This window comes from Pinus tabuliformis, chromosome Q, assembly GCF_031772625.1.
Source record: "Pinus tabuliformis cultivar Carrire ecotype Pingquan chromosome Q, CPIR1, whole genome shotgun sequence".
In the NCBI taxonomy this organism is placed as follows: Eukaryota; Viridiplantae; Streptophyta; class Pinopsida; order Pinales; family Pinaceae; genus Pinus; species Pinus tabuliformis.
In genome coordinates, this window is record NC_142296.1 from 644447261 (window position 1) to 644462794 (window position 15534).

The following is a 15534-nucleotide window of genomic DNA, read 5'->3' on the forward strand; positions in this document are numbered from 1 at the left end:
AGGTTAGAAATATGACCATATATTGAATAGAATTATCACAATCATATTAGTACAATTAGTGTGATCCACTTGAAGGGATCACTTGGCCTGACACGAAGAGAACTGAACCCATGACCTTCCAATAGAAAAGGTCTTTTAACAACAATGAATTGACCAATTGAGCTAATGCATGGGGCTACCAATGAATTGAGCTAACCCTTGGGACTACCTACCATCCATTTATTACTTATTGATAATTAAATTTAAAATCGTAAACTTATTTTATATTTACCATCGTTTACTTCCCACCACAATTTAAGCAAGTTTTTGCAATAAAAAAATAGTAGGAATAAGATGTAAATAAATACATTTACGAAGAATCGCTTCATAGCATTATGTATATTTCCCTCAACACTTATGTAGGAGTAAAATTGTAAATGTGTAGACTTACTGGAGGCTAGTACCCACCAAAATTTATGCAAGTGCTTATCCACTTCACATCTCAATTTATTACTATGTGCCCAAACAAGACTATAGGATTCTATTTGAAAATTAACCACTATTGATATAACATTGATCACATTATAATGTTTTATGAGATTTTTTTCTAAAGCATCATTTCTAACTTGAATAACACTCACTAAATTGCCCTCCTAATACACTAAACTGCCCAAATTTGCTTTATATAAATTGTTAATTTTACATTCAATACATTTACATATTTATTATTAAAATTTAATCTTTTCCTCTTTAGTGTTCCCTTCCCCTCCTTTAAAAATAAACTAGTTATTTTAGTATTGAATTTAATTTTTTTTTTTTTCAAATTAAAATTCAAACTTAATAACTATTTAGAATTCAAACTTAGTAACTGTGACATAGTGTGAAACTTATCTTTTCCCTTCTTTCCTTTCCCCTGCGTGATATTGATGACTCTGCAATAAATTACCAGAGATAATTATATCTTCACAATAAACCATTATATCTAACAAAAAAAACAGGTTTACAAAAAGCAAGGTTCGCTTGTTTTATTACTTTATGGTCTATGCAAGGAATAAGCAGCCTTGCTGGTTTCGTTTGTTTTATTACTTGACCATCTATAAGGTTGCCCCTTATGCTTTAGTCACACCAGATTCACTGCAAAAGGAGTACGAACATTATGCTTTCCATCGCTCCACACTCGTCTACCGAAAACATATCCTTTGGTGGCAACCTTGGTGGCTTTAAAAACTACATCGAAAGATAGCTTCTTGGAAGTTTGAGAGAATTGAAGAATTTCTGGAGAGACCTTCACACTCAAACCCGGAGGTGCACCAATGGTAACCTTGTAAGTGGGTGCGAGATCAGGACTGATGTTTGTGACGCTTCTGCTTACAGTTGTGCTCCCATTCACAATATTTAGCTTGGAAATGGCTATGCTTGGATAGTTCATGTCACTGATCAGATCCACCTTTGCACCGGATGGACACCTATAGGTTTTATTCGCAGCGATGAGCTTGATATTCTCAGTGTCCAGACCGTAATTACACAGAAAGTGGAAGTAATCATCGATTGATGTTTCATATACAAGTCCTGGTTGCAGAGCTCCGATTGGATTTACTACTCCCGCTCCAAAATCAAATGGCGTCCCAGCGATATCTGATGCATTAGTCAAAAAATTTCCCATATTGTTCCTTACAATGGCTGCCATTTACATTAGAGTGGGGATGTTAGAAAGAGAGGCAGTTGTGAAACGGGATTTTTTGTGACATATATACATATATATGCTGACATTGAAATAATTAAATACCTATTACCATTAACATTGACTACAATCACTAGTTGAACTAATTCAGTACTTGCCTTCAAGGATGGCCCTGAACTAACCCTAGGAAAAAAGTTGGTTTAAGGGATTATGCATTTCAAAAATAAAACCTGATCATAAGTACCTGTTGTCATCAGGGCTGATCTGATAACAGAGGGGCTCCAAGTAGGATTCATAGATTTTAAAAATGCAGCAGCTCCGCTAACATGAGGAACTGCTACGGATGTTCCAGACATCATGTAAAATGTGGTAGACATCGTCTCTGAAAGAACTGTGTCTATAAATGTATTGGAAGGATCCCATGCACCAATGATGTTCAGACCTGGTGCGCTGATGTCTGGCTGCAAATATCACGGATGTTCCAGACATCATGTAAAATGTGGTAGACATCGTCTCTGAAAGAACTGTGTCTATAAATGTATTGGAAGGATCCCATGCACCAATGATGTTCAGACCTGGTGCGCTGATGTCTGGCTGCAAATATCAATTGAAAGATTCAGGTCGTGGTGATCTCTCATAATTAGCTTCTTAAAGTTAATTGGCCACTACTTACCTTGAGAATGTTCTGGGTCAGCGCTCCAGGACCTCTTGATGAAAAAGATGCAACAACAGGATTTCTATAATGACAAGGCTTGGAAGATTATAAACAGCCACACTGTAATTGTCATTGCATGAGCCAAATGAATCGATATAAACATATGAAAAGAGCAAGAATTGTAGGCGAACGCACCTGGTTGATTTTATGTAAGAAAATATCTCTGTTGCAGACGATTTACTTATTGCAGTCCCTGCGAAGGTACCGTAGTCAAATGCTTTAGATAGCTGTAAGTCATCCACAACAATCATGCCTACGGCTCCAGTGTACTCCTGGATTTCTACTTTCATGTATGCCGTCGATGTAGCTGTGTCATTTGCAATACAGACTACAATCTTTCCTTTCGTTTTGTTTGCATCTAAGCACTCTAGAACACAATTGCTGCACAATACCTTCCTTTGAATTTCCCCTCTTCATGAAAAATATAATTATAAAATTCCTACATTGTATACTTTAATTTACCTTGTCGCTACTAGGTGAAATGGTCGGTCACAGGACTTGGCAGGTATGCTTCCTCCGTACACAAGCGGGTGCACGGCCGATTGGCTGAGATTCGAAAAGGTGATGCCCTTACCCTAAATGCACAGTACAACTCTTTAAAGCCAAATCCCAAAATACTGGATGTACAAATCATGAAAAATGTTAACTAATTTATATGCATTTTACAACTGGTTTGTTTATTTGAGAGAGTGACAAAACTACATTTTATTGCCCCCCTTAGTCGACTTCTTTATAATAATAATAATATCCATTTTTAAGGTCACAGCTAAGCTAGACACCAAATTGGTGTATGACACCCCCTTGTTTATGGTACAAGGGACCCACTTCCGCGCAGCTATTTGACTGCTAAGTCTACGAAGGCATACATACTCTACCCCTCTAGTTTTGAACCTGTGACCTCTTAGGAGGAAACACATGCTCTTAACCATTAGGCCCACTCAAGCTGTATAAAACTAGGCATGAAATTATCACTATAAAACCAGGGCATGCTCTTGAATGGAAGAATCTATTAGTAAAGTTGTGAAGAAATGAAATTATTAATTGTTGTGCAAAGTGAAAAACCATTATACTATTGCCTAACACCTTGTTCTCACCTGAATAATCTTACCGTTGCCTAACACAACGTTTCACTGGAAATCCCGGTCGATTGAGGTCGCTCCAACTGTAATAATCCATGGCGCAGCATTAACCACTGTTTGGGAACCTGGTCCCTCATTTCCCGCAGAGGATACAACCAGAATTCCTTTGTGAGTAGCATGAAATGCTCCTATGGCAATTGGATCGTTCACAAAATCGGCATGATTTCCTCCAATTGAGATGAATACAATATCCACTCCATCTTTAACTGTATCTTGAAAGGCAGCTAAAATCTGTACAACTGGACACCCATAGTCCAGCCCACAAACCCTATACATGGCAATCCTAGTAGAGGAAATGGCCGGTCCACCTCTGGCTATTCCCTTAGCGAGACCATTATAGTTTGCATTATCCACAAAGCTGCCAGCTGCAGTGGAAGCTGTAAACGTGCCATGGCCCTCATAATCTCTTGCAGTCCTTGTTTGTGGCAATATTGATTTCGGTTTAAGACTTGTCACCAAATCATCGTCCTCTCCACCTGAGTAATATCTTGCCCCAATTATTTTCCTGTTAAGACAGCAATATTATTTTAGCTGTAAGCCACACAAGAATAGAAGCAACGAACTTATTTCAGTTGCATAGATCACCTGTTGCAGTTGGAGACATTGAAACCTTCTCCCTTAACGCACTTTCCCTTCCACCGCGAAGGAATAGGGCCCATACCCTTATCACTGAAGCTGGCTGCTTCCGGCCAAATGCCTTCAAGATAAAATATTATTCTCACAAGTATATGAATTTGTTTAAAAAATAATTAAAAAACATTATAATCAGCATAGATTTATTTAATTTAAATTTAATCCGCATCAAAAATTTAAGTTGGATGTGATGTCTCAAATCTCTTTTCACTCTTAAAAAATTTGCAGCTCAGCATTAACATGTTTCAAATCTTTTTTTATTTAAAAAAATTTAAAAGATTATATTAGATTTGATGTTTCAAATCTCTTTCCATTCTAAAAATACAAGAAATTTAATGTCAATAATTAAAAAATAAAAAATTAATTATTAATTATTAATTATAATTATTTATTTTATGTTATTATTTTTTAATTTTATGTAATTAATAAATAAAAAGTTAATTATTAATTATTAATTATAATTATAATTATTTATTTTATGTTATTATTTTTTAATTTTATGTAAGAAGGTTGAACAGAATATTATATTACATCTCTATCATACTAATACTAGATACTAGATAGTATTTTTTAGGATAAGCATATAACTTAACCAAATGGAGTTTCAAAAGACTAATATACCTGTATCTAAAAATCCTATTATGACATCAGCGCCAGAAGATTTCGGTTGTCTGTAAGAAGAGCCTGCCATGGCCAAGTCCTTTTCTAAGTAGTCCCATGAGTGTGTTGTATGAAGGTTTAACACTGGATCAGGGAACACTGATAATACTCCTGCTTTCCCTGCTAAATCGTGGGAATTTATTTATCAGAATAGGAACATGGGGGCTTACTCATGCAGTCCCTTGTTCTTTGGATAATACAGCTGCGAATCCATTAAAGGCATAACTACAGCTACGCACCAGAGATTGCTCTGCGTGTCTCGGACTGCAAAGGTTCAAATACCCCCCAACACACACATAAATATAAGAACAATAAAATCAATTCTGAAATTTGAATATTTATTTCATAATTTGATACCTTTCGAGAACAGACGAAAGAACCTCCAGATGACTGGTTACAAGCTGTGTTCTAGTATTGTGGAGTAAACTCCCCAGGTATACAATGTACACCTGCATGCAAATCAGTAAAATTAGCGACATTAAAACTGAGTAATATTGTAGCGAAATTAGAACTAATTTGAAGAAATTAAGAGTCCGTACCTTTCCATCGTCAGCAATGGTGAGGCCGAACAGCAGAGTGCAGAGAAAAAGCAATGCAAAACAAAGCTTGAACCCCATCCCTAATATTTCTCACTACTATCTACTCAATCTGAAGGGTCCGTTGTAAGACTTTGGTGGAGGGCGGAGCTTTATTTAATGGAGGGAGAATGAGATCGAGCAGAGTGAGTGGGTGGTGTCTGTAGTGGATCTGATTTAGATTCGTGGAAATCTTTGCAGGGCCAATGTTGAACGTGCATTAAAAAAGGTCGCAATTGCATCATAAATTTGAGAATGCGCGAAATGATGAGAATAAATACACATAAATTGCACGTTCATACCCGGGAAGGCGTTTTTCACAGTGGAGTCCAGCTCTCCCGATGCGACAAATTCTCTTTTCCCGCCATTGATTTCTTTCGTGGGCTCTCAATCCTTTGTTCCTCAGCCGCTGGTTTAAATTAACGCGCCTACCCTTTTTACGCATCGCTGTGTGCTGTGCCAATTTTTCGATGTGACAATTTCCGTCTTCCAGCTGCCCTACCCTTTTTTCTAAAGTTTCATCGCTGTGGGCTGTGCCTAGTTTTGCTATCATTATAATATCACTTACAATTTTCCATACATCAAAATTATTTTTAAAAAATTAAAAATATGTTATCATTTTTATATAATAAACCCTTATTTTTATGAAATGTAGGTATATATGTATTTTTTTATTTATTAAAATTGCATTTTAGTGATAGGTATTGAAAATTAAATAAAATTACATTTTAGTGATAAGTATTTCTTAGTAAGAAGAACATGCATATGTTTTTAAGAATATGCACATTTCCTTGTTAGATTTTTTTATTTATGTACCAATAGCCCCATTTTTAACCATATGGGCCCTCATGACATGTTTTTGGGAGATATTGAGAAAATTTGTTGATTACTGAACAACTTTGAGGACCAAATTAATATCATATCTAGTATTTGAAGTCCACCTACTCATTCTAATAGTTTAATATCATATCTAGTATTTGAAGTCCACCTACTCATTCTAATAGTTTTTCTGTTTTTTTGTTTTTTTAGTTTAAAACTGGAAAAGCACACCCAAATTAATACCTTAAACACAATCATTATATTGAATGGTATGGAAATTGGTTAATATGGAACCTACTTACAACCCAAACCCACCATCACCAAACAAAATTTAGAACATCCAAACCCAAAAGAACTAAGAAATCCAAATGATGAAATTGATGCATCCTTGGCTACATTGAAGTCACTGATTCAAGATCTCGAAAACACCAGAGAGCCTTCATGATTATCTCTTGCAAGGTTATCAATCTCAATTGTATTATCCATCTCCAATGCCCAAATCCAATTAACCAATGCTTTTAATTACATGGCTAAAATGAATGAACATTATAGAAGCTCTCTAAATAAATACCAAATTAGAGACCTGGATATTACTAAACAAGATTTGTTGTCTTTGTTTATTGATCCAAGAGACAACTGACCTTTACCAGTCAATAAAAAATGCATTTGTATGGACTGGTGCACCTACCAACCATTTCTAGCTAATTAGATGGATAAGTGGTTTATGGTATTTGACAAACCTTCCTGTAATAATAAGGAGGTACCTCTATATTTCTTAAGGAAGTTATTGGTGGAGTTTCAACTAGGACTCCATGTCAACTAATTTGACATGGGGGGCTTCCAGGGAGTCGTTCATTGGTCTACACAAGAGAGAAAAAATGTTAGGTGCAACCCAGCGCTAGGTCCTCGTCCACCTAGATGAAGGCTTAACCTACTTCCTGACATCTTCCAGGTATGGATAGCATTGGTTACACCTATTAGATAAGAGCCACATTGACTCTGATGCCAGTGCAACATGGTAGATTGGTACATCGTCGCATGAGGAGCCACCAACAACTAATGTTGCGAGTGGTGTTGGACCATCAGAATCTGTAGAAAATATTAACCAGTAAAGGCCACATGGAGTCTCACTTGTGTTGGAAATACTTAGAGGGGGGTGAATCATTATTTCTTTTCAATTGTTATTTTTACAAGTTAGATCACTTATATTTAGAACACAAAATGAACAATAATAGAATAAATAATTTTATTAATTTCTTCTTTACAATAGATCAAGTACAATATATGTGTAGGGATCCAAACCTAGATGAAGACACCAATATTCTATCTCCCAGACTCCAACTTGTATTATGCCAAGCACCAACTTGGACTTTCCAAGGCTCCAACCTTGTCAATTTGAGGCACCAACCTCTAGGGCTCCAACCCTATCTCTAGTACATGCTACGACCTAGTTTCTTGAGGACTCCTATCCTCTGGGGCTCCAACACTATAAGGCACCAACCTTGTCTCTACGAGGCTCCAACCCAATCTCTCGTACAGGCTCCAACCTGGTCTTCTTTAGGACTGCGATCCTTTACAACTCTAAACCACAACTTCAATTCATCAAGATAAGTTTAATAGTTCTTCAAGGCTCCCAATATGTTCTACAACCTTCAACAATGCCCTTGATCTCCAAAGCACTTAGCTCCTCAATCACAACTTTCTCTTCTTATAACGTGTTTCCACAACTCTTCAAGTTACCCAACAAAACTTCTTCAAGGTCACCTCATCATGGCTTCAATGCATCATGGTATTCAATGATCTCCATAAATCTTCAATATGCTACTTCACAAAATTTTCCAACTCTGCCTTATTCTGTTCTCAAGAGAAGAATTCAACAAGCTCTATTTGTCCAAACCCAATAAATCAACACTTCGACCACAACAGCTTCAACCACAACAACTATGACAACTTCGACCACAACAACTACGCCAACTTCAACTGTGGCAGCTACGACAACTACGGAAACTTCGACCATGGTAGCTTCAACCACGACAACTTCAACTACAACAGTTGTGACCACGACAACTACGACCACGACAACTAGTGCAGCATTGACCACGACAACTACAAAAACTTCAACCATGAAAACTATGAAAACTTCTCTCCTCCTAGCTCGAACTTCTGGGAGACTATTTAACCCAAGAACAATTCCGCAAACTTGTCTTCCTTGCTTTTCTAGGTTGCGGCTGCTTCTCTACTTCTTGTCTTGTCTCCACTGAAAAATATGAGATTGAATGGACAGATTTAGGTTTATATTTATAGTGGTTTTTACATAATCTAAAGGGACACATCTCTTTGCAAAGGGTTATGATCCTACTCAAGTCGGCTTGAACAGTTTGACAATTGTTTACATATGTTGATTTCAAAAATTGATTTCTCTTCAACAGTAATGAATTAGGAGGTAAGAGAGTACTCATTGGAAAGATTATGACCTCCTTTATAAGCTGATATAGTATTTCCTTCAAGATATGACCTCTAATGATGGAAATTTAATTTTTCTTTCATCATATGCATATTTTTTCATAACAGCCCGATTAAAGAATTTCTTCTATGGAATTAGAGCATCAAGTGGATTAGAATTTTTTCACTATATTGACATTCGGGTGCATGTGATCTTCATGCATATACAAGGGCTAGGGTTTCTTTGACATATTCATATATCTAGGGTTACTAGATTAGGGTTTCATCACATAGGAATTATGAGCATCATTGGACAAGGCTATGGTGCCTTTTCAATATGTCTTCATGGGCATCTTCAACAAGGTAAATTCTTTCTTAGGGCATCTCCAACAAAGCTTGGGCAATGCATATAAGGGAAAGTTATTTTCTTGCCATCATTAATGACTAACATGGCTAGCTTCAATAATGAAAACATGATATCATAATGACATCATTGCTAGCACTTCATTATGGAAAGTGCATCTAGAATTTCATTAATATACTCATGCACCTAGGGTCTAGTCAAGTAGTTAGGGTTTAGTTCTCCTAGGGTTTGTTTCAACAACTCAATTATGATGCCATCAATGGAAACTTTATTCAACAATCTTCCCCTTTGTCATTGATGGCAATACTCTCCCCCTTTCAGCATTCGCTCCCCCTTTGACATCAATGGAAAATGGGGTGCCCAACTACTCCCCCTATCAAGTTGATTCTTGACATGTTTCTCCATCGCATTTTCTTCATCAATGATAGTACACCATGATAGATATGTTTCTCCCCTTGTCATGGTGCTCCTTCTTGTTATGTTGCTCTTTGCAACTCCCTTTGTCATTATGCCTTTCTTTAATGGACTTTCTCCCCTAAGCCTTTGCATGCTTTCATGGAAATGGATGAGGTAGATGATTTTTGAATTTCTTCATGTAATAAACCAACTCCCCCTGCTTGCATAAACTCCTTTAGCTCTTCTTTTTTCTTAAGACAAGAAAGATTGTTGGCTTGTGATCAAGTGGAAGACATCTTCAACAATGGATGTGTAGTGAAGACACAATATCAAGATTTTCTTCAATGGAATTACTCCTGAGAGATAATATATCAAGAATTGAGTGTTCAAGAGGCTTTCAGATCCAATTTTCTTCCTCCTCCATACTTGTGTAACTTTCTTCTCTGGCTTGGTTGTCATAGTTCTATCTTGTCTAGGGACCCAAGTTAAGTTACAATCACATGCCATATGTCCAATGTTATGGAAATTGAAGCACTCCATCTTGTTTAGGAATGAGTAATCATGACTTCTTCTTGCAAAATTACTTCTAGGAGATTGGTGGGGACCATTATATTTTTCTTTGCGATATGCCCTACAATCTTTTGCCATGTTCCCAAAGTTTGTACAAGAATAGTAATAACCGAGAAACGTACTTTGGTACGTGGGAGATGAAGATTTCTTTGATGTACTTCTGAAGTCCTTTTGCCTTGGGATTCTTTGATGATATTCATTTCCTTTTGTATTCTTGACACCATCTGCAAGTCTCCTTGGAGTAGGATTTCTTCCATTGTTGTCTTCACTCTTCTTCTTTCCTTTGTTGGAACTCGGAGCATCAACATTTCTTCCAGGCTTCCTCACATCCTTGTTGTTTGAAGAATTAGGGTTTTCATAATTCTTAATTGAGGATTCACCTATGTAGCCAAGACCTGATTTATCAAGGGGAGACCTTTGATGACTTAGGATTTCATCTAGAGTTTGAGAACTTTTCAAGTTCTCATTCAGCAAGTCAACTTCCTTTTTAAGAAAGACAATTTCTTCCTTCCACTTCGTTTCTTCACATGATTGGGCCTTAAGGGAAGTGATTCATGATCTTAAATTGGTGATTTCATCATCCTTTTCTTCTAGTTTGCACGTCATGGTGTTTCTCTCCTTTTCTACTTCATCAACTTGTCCTTCTTGAATGCCAAAGATTCCATCACCTTCTCAACTCCTCGTGCTTTTTTCCTTGCTTCTTCTAGTTGAGATCTAAGGGAGGAGACATCTTCCTTGTATTGACCAATCTGCTTCAAGTTTGTTCAAGCTCTTGAGTCTTTGTTTAAGGTGGCTTGACAAATTTTCTTCCCTTTTCTTTGCCTTATCGAATTGATTTTTCATGGATATGACTTCTTCATGATTCTTTCTTTTGTTTTGATGAAATTCCTCCTTAAGTTTGGTGAGATACTCATCTATTTCTTGTACTTGAAAAGATAAACTTCCTTCGTTGCCTTGTCTTGGTCACCATCTTGTGCTTTCTTCTTAAGTTCATCATTTTCCTTTTTGAAAATTGTTAATTATTTCCATCGAGGTTATAAGTTTAGTAAGGAGATCCTCTTCAAAGTCTTCTTTACTTTCTTCTTCTAGGACTTCTATGGCCTTGATGTCATCACTCTTATTTTTAGCTTCCTTGAAGGTTTCTAGATTTCCTTCTTGCTTGCCACCATCTTCTTGACTAGAGGTCATCATCAATGCTCCTTTTTAGTGAAGGGCATGAAGTTTGTCCCATATATCTTTTGTTGACGAACATTTTTCCAAATTGGCCTTTATAGAATTTGGTAGCCCATTCAGAATTGCTTGCATTTCTCTTGTATCGTACTCCTTTGATTCTCCATCCATCGTACTATCAGTAATCACTAATTCCCATACTTCAATGCCTTGAGCCATTAATAAATTTTTCATTCTTACCTTCCATACATCATCGTTTCTATTGAACAATGAAACTTTCCCAATTTGATTGTCTTCAGTTTTCATAGTTGAGGAAGAGACATCTTTAGGAGGATTGGAGGCTTTCTTCCTTGGCTTTTCCATTTTTGTTCTAAGGATCTACCTTCAATCTATTAGGCTTTGAGTGAAGGTACTGGATCTGGAACCAATTGTTGGAAATACTGAGGGGGGGTGAATCAATATTTCTTTTCAATTGTTACTTTTACTAGTTAGATCACTTATATTTAGAACAAAAAATGACTAATAGTAGAATAAATAATTTTATTAATTTCATCTAAACAATAGATCAAGTGAAATATATGTGTATGGCTCCAACCGTAGATGAAGACACCAATATTCTATTATGCCAAGCACCAACTTGGACTTTCCAGGGCTCCAACCTTGTCAATTTGGGGCACCAACCTCTAGGGCTCCAACCCTATCTCTAGTACAAGCTCCAACCTAGTTTCTTGAGGACTCATATCCTCTAGGGCTCCAACCCTATCTTCCAAGGCACCAACCTTGTCTTTATGAGGCTCCAACGCTATCTCTGGTACAGGCTCCAACCTGGTCTTCTTTAGGACTCCTATTGATCTGAATTTGATTGTTAATTAATGTTGTGCTATTATCATTTCCAGATACAAAATTTTCTTTGCTTTGGTTTGTTTATCCATAAAGAGTCTATCCATGAGCATGTGATTGTCAATTCATCTAACTTAGATGAAATTTAGTGTTTTGCATGAAATTAAAAGCATGAATTTAAATGGATGAACAACAGCATATAAAAACACAAAAAGCACAAATAAAAGAACTCAATACACTATTTTTTGTTGAAGGAGTTCACCCCTTCTAGGCTACATCTCCTTAGTCCAGCTTCATAGTGAGGGCCTTTGTATTACCTTCAATAGTGCTCAAACTGTTGTTACATGCATCCAATGATCTTGGAACCTATTCCAATGAGTTTAAAACATTCAAATCTATCATAAACGGCTATTTTTTTACTCAATTTGGTTATTAGTTGCTTTAGTAATGGCCTCCAATAGCTGGTGGCCCTAGGCTTCAAAAATCTTAAAGTGACCAAAAACACCTATAGATGAATGCTTCTGCCTCTGCAACCTGCTCCAATGAGTTCCCAACATTCCAATTAGCCAAAAATTACTATTCATTTTCGAAATTTGGCTAAGAATTGAGTGAGTTATGGCTCAAACAGTTTTTCCTACAAAACCTCTGCTAAATCTGGAGAACTGCTAGTTAAGTTCGCCAAGTTTGGTGGCGGTTTCAGATTTGGTGGCTCTACCATAAATTTCGCCAACTTAATTATAGATTAATTAAATGTTAAATTGCTTAGTGGTGCACTAATCTCGCTTAACAGTTGGCCCCTAGCTCCTGGTTTGGGCACTTGGTCACATGGGGTGGGGGTTGGCCCCGCAGGGCCTTTTTTTTTTACCAAACTTTCAGAAGCTCTAACTTTTGCATACGATGTCAGTTTTTCGAACCGTTCATGGCATTGGAATCCTGGAGGTGAAATCTATCCATTCATTCAAGTCTAAAGCAATTCGGAGCACTTTCATTTTTTAGCTAAAATACTAATCCCTGATCATTCCTCCCCACTAGAAGCCTTTTGGACCCCAAAATCTCTCTTGATCACTGATTATGTTGATGAGGGGACTGTTCCCTCATCCTTCCAGTCTTTATCCATTGAAATTTTCCTAATTTCATCATTTGGAGCTTTTCATAAAAAGTCAAAATTTTCCTTGATTCTGATGACCATCTATTGTTGTCTTTGACACCATCATGCTGCAATATTTATGAATTTGCAGAACAACAATCTAATTTTGTAGAAAACATCTTGTTCCTACCTTGGTCAACAATCAAAGGAAACTTGGAATCTTTCTCACCTTGCACTTTGTCTCTATGGCGATTTTTAGCTGCTTTTGCCTTGTACTTGAGTCGACTCTTGCCCAAGTTTCTTCGCCATTGTAATGTGCCTTTTGGAAACCAACAATGAACATTTGTGAAACCCATGCCTTCTTTTCCAAGCTACTTTGTCCTCTTCTCTTTGACCTTTGCAGCTTCTTGCATCGACACCTTGTTTTCAACACCATTCAACACCAATGTGGGCTGCTGCAAATGTTTTTCACATTCTTTCAAAGGAAACCTATTATCATTTTGAAACAAGTCATTACAAATATAAGCATATTTACGAAAAGTATGATTCAAAACATCTCCTTGTTTGATCATCAACAATGTTAAATTCTGACTTGCATTCAGTAGCCTCTTCATTTGCCCTACATTAACTAAAGAAATGTTCAGTTTCTTGCGATGAGCTCTCACAATATACTTCACCCCATCTTTAAGCAAATGATATTTGTGCTCATATGGATGAAACACCGCTTTCCTGTCATAAAAATATGGACTTCTCAAGATAATTCTAGAAATGTCAAGTGGAACCACGTCTAACTCGACTTCATCAACAAAGTTTTCAGTAATAGCAAATCTAAAAATGCATTTCCTTGAAACCTGTAAATTGGCATCCTTAAGTATCCAACCCAAAGGGTATGGTTTATGATGTGGTACGGTTTCAAGTTTAAGCTCTTTAACTATGTCTTCTGAAATCAGGTTTGCTTGTGATCCACTATCAAAGAGTGCATCAATTTTGGTATGATTTGAGATTACTCTGACAATGAACAACTCTTCCCTTTTGTCTTCATTTGGAGTGTTGTTGTGACTATTTGAGGAACTAGTACTTTCAACATGTTGACCTTTCAAATCCATGGCTGTAATTTTTGTCTCATCTCTTGAATCTTCCCCTAAGTCTTTTTCAGCAATAGCAACAGTTTTTCCCTTCTCTTTGGGTTTCAATCTATCTGGTTTTAATTCTGGATGAAGTTGCCAACAATGGTCTTCATCGTGGCCATTCTTTGAACAGTTTTTGCATGTGAGTTTTTCCTTCTCTTTTTTTATACTTGCATTCTTTTTTCCCTTCCATTTTCCTCCCTTCTCTTTTCCCTTACCCTCACTTTCACCTTTCTCCTCTATGTTTTGTTTTCCCCTTGCCTCAAGAGGCGTTGCTTGCACACATACATCATCTAAGTTGCTTGGGTTAAACATAAGGATAGTATGTTGCAAATAGGAATGTAAACCTCCAATATATTTCAAGAGTGTGTCTTGTGAATTCAGGTTTACTCCTAATAACAAGGCCTTTTTCCTAAACCCCTATGTATTATCTTGGACTGTTTGGCCTTTAAGTTTCCTAAAATTTTGCCAACTCATGATGGATTTTTTCATATAGGCTAAAGGATAAAACTATCTTTTAATTGCAAAAACAAATTCAACCCAAGAAATGGATATCTTACCATGGATTCACATTTCCTCTTGAGTCTTTGCTTCCCACCAAACTAGTGCAGTTCCTTCTAGCCTTCGTGAAGCCAATTGGATCTTTATGTCATCTTCTTGAAGATTCTAAATTCTACAGTATACCTCCAACTGTCGAATCCAATTGTCCAACTTTTCTACATTCACTTCTCCATTGTACATGGGAAGTTCGAATTTTATGTCCAATTTCAGTAATGGAGTTTTTCCTTTTAGGTTTTTGGAATGAGTATGGGCAGTGGTTGTAGTGGAAGATGATGTTGTGTGAGATGGTGAATATGATGAGGAAAATGATGAGGATGGTGGAGATGGAATTGGCTTTCCACCATTCCCTTTGGAATCCTTCTTTTCATCTTTTTGGTCCTTTGAGCTCCCTTCTCCATGTGGAGGTTTAGAACTCACTCCAACCATTCCGGTGTTCCTCTCTTCATAGAGGACTTTAACCATCTCAGTCAGAACATTCGGTGTTCCTCTCTTCATAGAGGACTTTAACCATCTCAGTCAGAATATAGAAAGATTTCTTGAATTCTTCCTTTTTTGAAGAGGGACCTTCATACTCTCTTTCTCCAGACACAATGGCTATGGATTCAGGCTCATAAATTTGTACTAATTGTACCTCTTCAATCACTTTAGCCTCTTGTGCAATATGTGCCTCTTCTATCTCAACTGATGGAGATGGAAGTTGAGGTGATTCAGGTGCTACCTTGAGTGGTCCTTGTAAATGTGCCATGGCCCTGATAATCTCTTGCAGTCCTTGTTTG

The 15534-nt window shown here is 36.9% G+C and overlaps 1 long non-coding RNA gene and 1 pseudogene across 2 annotated transcripts; both read right to left on the minus strand.

Annotated features, from left to right (window-relative positions):
* Positions 1-1022: 1022 nt before the first annotated feature.
* On the minus strand, positions 1023-4838 carry LOC149221124 (CO(2)-response secreted protease-like; annotated as a pseudogene). The gene is made up of 8 exons (XR_016249642.1): positions 4769-4838; positions 4142-4211; positions 3470-4019; positions 2838-2950; positions 2477-2756; positions 2334-2411; positions 1905-2121; positions 1023-1659 (listed from the first exon to the last, which is right to left on the minus strand). The product of XR_016249642.1 is annotated as a CO(2)-response secreted protease-like (transcript).
* On the minus strand, positions 4099-5465 carry LOC149221125 (uncharacterized). Its single transcript, XR_016249354.1, has 3 exons — positions 5347-5465; positions 4769-5256; positions 4099-4211 (listed from the first exon to the last, which is right to left on the minus strand). It is a non-coding gene; the product is annotated as an uncharacterized LOC149221125 (long non-coding RNA).
* Positions 5466-15534: the final 10069 nt, after the last annotated feature.